The sequence below is a fragment of the Octodon degus genome, unplaced genomic scaffold, assembly GCF_000260255.1.
Source record: "Octodon degus isolate 3935 unplaced genomic scaffold, OctDeg1.0 scaffold00001, whole genome shotgun sequence".
Taxonomy (NCBI): domain Eukaryota; kingdom Metazoa; phylum Chordata; class Mammalia; order Rodentia; family Octodontidae; genus Octodon; species Octodon degus.
Genome location: NW_004524577.1, coordinates 27,695,591 through 27,700,389, shown reverse-complemented (window position 1 = coordinate 27,700,389; position 4,799 = coordinate 27,695,591).

The following is a 4,799-nucleotide window of genomic DNA, read 5'->3' as shown; positions in this document are numbered from 1 at the left end:
AGAGAGAGAGAGAGAGAGAGAGAGAGAGAGAGAGAGAGAGAGAGAGAGAACAACAAAAATAATAAAACACTTCAAAAGACTTCAAATACACCCAAAGCTGATTCACAGGGCACTGGTGAGGAAAACATGAAAAGCCACACAGTTGAATTATTCAAAATGATAATAGAGATGATAAAACAAATGGGACCATTTAAGAACTTTGGCACACTCTGGGCAGCCTACAGGACTCTGGTAATTTCTGAACTTCCTTAGCCCTGAGTGTGCAGGTGTGGACCTTCTGCTGGTTACAGTCCAAACTTTTAAGAACTTAGGAGAACCCTGAGTGGCCTGCAGGACTCAGGAGAGTAGCGATTTGTGGGCCCAGTGTGCACAGGCACAGAGCTTTCATGGAATCATTCAAGAATACTGACTGACTCTGGGCAGCCTGGGAGACTGAGTGATTACTCAGAGCTTCAAAAAAACCCAAACACAAGACCAAAAGGCAATCACAATCCTCTAGAACACCCAGAAATCCAGGAGATATACATGAATGTGGAAATAAAGCACCTGAAATCTTTGAAATGATAACAGCTGAAGAAAAGAAACAACTCCATTAGGCTATAGAAGAAATAAGATCAGAAATAATCTCTCAGGTCCAAACAGAAGGGACAATAATTGTGAAAAAATTGTTCAGCACAGCTAAAGAAGAAATAGATTTAAAATAGAGAATAGAAAAATGATGGAAACACTGAATGAACAATACAGAAAGAATCAGAATGCATGAAACAGATTCAAACAGATATCCAGGAAATTAAGAACTCCATTGAAAGTTGGCAAACCGCTTGAATGAAACTGAAGATACTTTCAGACCTCAAAGACAGTAGTGCAGCTAATGACATGAAAGGAAAGATCTCTTAAAACTAACAGGGAACCAGGAAATAACAATTTAGTAGCTACAAAATGAAGATGTAGAACAAAACATAAAGAATATAAGAATAATAGTTGTCAATGAAATTGTAGGAGACAACACAAATGACATAAAAATACTACTTGCAGAAGTAGTAGGAGAAAATTTTCCAAACATAAGAAAAGAAACTGACATACAGATTAGCGAGGCATATAAAACCCCACACAGCCATAATCACATCTACACCTAGACACAAAATAATCAAGATCTCAGAACATCAGCAAAAAGGAATAGAATATTAAAAGCTGCTAATGAGAAGAAAGATCATCTACAATGGAAATTCCATCAGAATCACGGCAAATTTCTCAACACAAATCATCAAATCAAGAAGAGTTGGAGTGAATTATTTCAGGTCCTGAAAGAAAATAGCTTTCAAAGAGACTGACGTACCCAGCAAAACTATCAAATTCAGTGGTGAAATAAGAACCTTCCATGACAAAAAACAACTGAAGAAATTCATGAGCACTAAACTAACCCTACAAACAGTATTAACAGATATTCTAGAAAGAGACTGAAGTGATCACAACTTGAAGAACAACAGAAAGTAATCACCAAGCAGAACAACTTAAAAAGAGGGGAAAAGTATGGAACCAATGGCAGGAAAATAACGTGACAAAAATACTACAATGTGTACTATTATAATCACCAATGTAGATGACCCCAATTTATCAATCAAAAGAAACAGACTAGCAGAATGGATTAAGAAACAAAATCCAACAACATTCTGCATACAAAAAACACATTTAACTAAAAAGGAAATTCAAAGACTAACAATGGAAAACAATGTTCTGTGCAACAGGAAATCAGAATAAAGAGGTAGCTATTCTGGTTGCTGAAAATATCAACTTCAAACCAAAAATCATGCAAAGAGATAAAGGTTACTACATACTTGTTAAAGGAAAAACTGCAAAAGGAAAAGATAATAATTGTAAATATATATACATACAATGTAGAAGCACCCACCTACATAAGACAGATTTTAACAGACATGAAAAATCAAATGAGCAATAATACAATAGTAATGGGGGACTTTACCATTGACTTGGTAGACCTTTACAGAGTGTTTCACCCAGCAACAACAGAATACACATTCTTCTAAGCTGTACATGGAACATTCCAAAATAGAGCATGTACTAACACAGACAGCACTCTTAAGTAAATGCAAATGAGCTGAAATTATCCGATGTATACTATCTGATCACAGTGCAATAAAACTGGAAATTATTGACAAAAGAAACTATAAAAACATGATAAACACATGGAAAATAAATAACAATCTCCTAAACAATGACAGGAACACAAATGAAATTAAAAGAGATTCAAAATATTTACAATCAAATGAAAATGCTGATACAACCAACTGAAACCTGTGGAATGCAATGAAAGCTGTCTTAAGAGGAAAATTTATAGTGGTAAATTCACACATTAGGAAAATAGAACAAGCTCAAATAAATGATCTTATGCTGTACTTCAAGCTCCTAGAAAAAGAGCAAGTCAAGCCAAAAGCCCAAAGAAGGAAGGATATTATAAACATTAGAGCAGAAATTAATTCTTTAGAGTCAAATAACACAATGCAAAGAATAAGTGAATCAAAGAATTGGTTCTTTGAAAGAACAAATAAAATTGATAAACCCCTAGCCAACCTTATCAAAAAAGGAAGAAAAAAATCCAAATTCGTAAAATAAAGAATGAAAAGGGTGAAATCACCACAGACCCTAAAAATTCAGAAGATCATCAATACCTACTTCCAAGATGGAAAACACAGAGGAAATGGAGTTTCCTAGATACATATGAAATTCCAAAGCTGAGTCAAGAATATATAAATTCCTAATAAAACAAAAAAGGGAAATTAAACTACAAGTGTAATCTTAAACCTACCAACAAAGAAAAACCCAGGTCCTGATGGATTCACAGCTGAATTCTACAAGAAATTTAGACAAGATTTAATACCAACTTTACTCAAACCCTTCAACAAAATTGAAAAGGAAACAATTTTTCCCATCTTATTTTGGGAGGCAAGTATTACCTGATTCCAAAATCAGAGAAAGATCCAACTAAAAGAAAACTACATCCCAATTTCACTAATGAATTTAGATGCAAAAATCCTCAATAAAGGCCAGCCAGATAGCTCATAAGTGGACTAAAGTGTCATTTAGGCAGATGCAGGGACCAGGTTTTGATCCCCAGTGTGCAGTGCTGACCCTACCCCCAGCATGCACTGAGACTGCAACTGAGACTGGGCATGGTGGTGCACACCTGTAATCCCAGTGCTTGGGAGGCTGAAAACAGGAGAATCACTAGGAGTCCGATCTATGTAGTGAGACCCTGTAGACACCATACTAAATAATTTTTTTAAATCCTCAATAAAATACGAGCAAACAGAATGTAGCAAATCATAAAAAAGATTATACATCATGACCAACTGCAATTAATTCCTGGAATTCAGGGATGATTCAACATATGCAAATTCATAAATATAATACACCACATGAATACAACCAAGAGCAAAAACCACATTATTATCTCAATAGGTACAGAAAAAGCTTTTTACAAGGCTCAACACTCATTTATGATAAAACCCCCAAAGAGAATTGGAATATATGGTCTGTATCTGAACCTGATAAGAGTCATCTATGTCAACATCATATTCAAAGGCAAAAACTGAAGCCCTTCACCTCAAAAGCAGGAACAAGACAAGGATGTCCACAGTCTCCACTCCTATTCAATATAGTTCTGTAAACACTGTCCAGAGCAATTAGAAAAGAGAGAGAAATAAAAGAAATAAAGATAGGACTAGGTGTGAAATTATCATTATTTTCAGATGACCATGATACTCTATATGAAAGATCCCAAACACTCTACCAAAACACTTTTGGATTTCATAACTAAATTCAGTAGCATAGAGGATACAATGTAAACATTCAAAAATCAATAGCAGCTGGGAATATAGCTCAGCAGCACAGGTGCCTGTATGGCAAGCACAAGGTCCTGAGTTTGATTCCCAGTATTTCCCTCAAAAAAAAAAAAATCAATAACATTCCTGTACACAAAACACAACCTCACTGAAATTAGGCAAACCACAATCCTCACAATAAAAAAAAAGACCTACTTATGAATCAATCCAACAAAGTAAAAGATCTTTACAGTGAAAATTATAGTACTTTGACAAAAGATATTGAAGAGTTTTTCAGAAAATGGAAAGATATTTCTTGCTCCTGGATAGGAAGAACCAACATTTGGAAAATGGCCAGACTCCCAAAATTATTATATAGATTCAGTAGAATCCTGATTAAAATACCATTATTATACTTCACAGATTTAGTGAAAACATTTCTAAATTTAATCTTGAACTAGAATAGATAAAATAGCTGAAGCAACACTGAACAATAAAGCCAAAGCAGGAGACAACACAATTCCTGACTTGAAATTATACTACAAAGCTAGTGTGATAAAACCAGCATGGCACTGGTAAAATAGCTGACCTGAAAATCAATTAAATAAATTAGTTCATGCAGACACAACTACAAACATGCTCAGTCACTATATCTTTGACAAAGGAGACAAACATATTCACTGCAAGAAAGTTAACTTCTTGGGCCAGGGACATAGCTCAGTAGAATAAGCGCTTGCCTAGCAAGCGCAGGGTCCTGAGTTCAATGCCTGGTACCGCAAAAAAAAAAAAAAAAGAAAGAAAGAAAGAAAGAAAGGTTGGGGCTGGAGAGATGGCTCAGTGGTCTAAAGCACCTACTTGAAACAAGCTTGGCAAAGCACAGGGACTGCGGTTCGATCCCTCAGCACCACATGCCAGCCAGCCCCGCCCCCTGGTGGGCTGAGCTGGCCACACACACACACA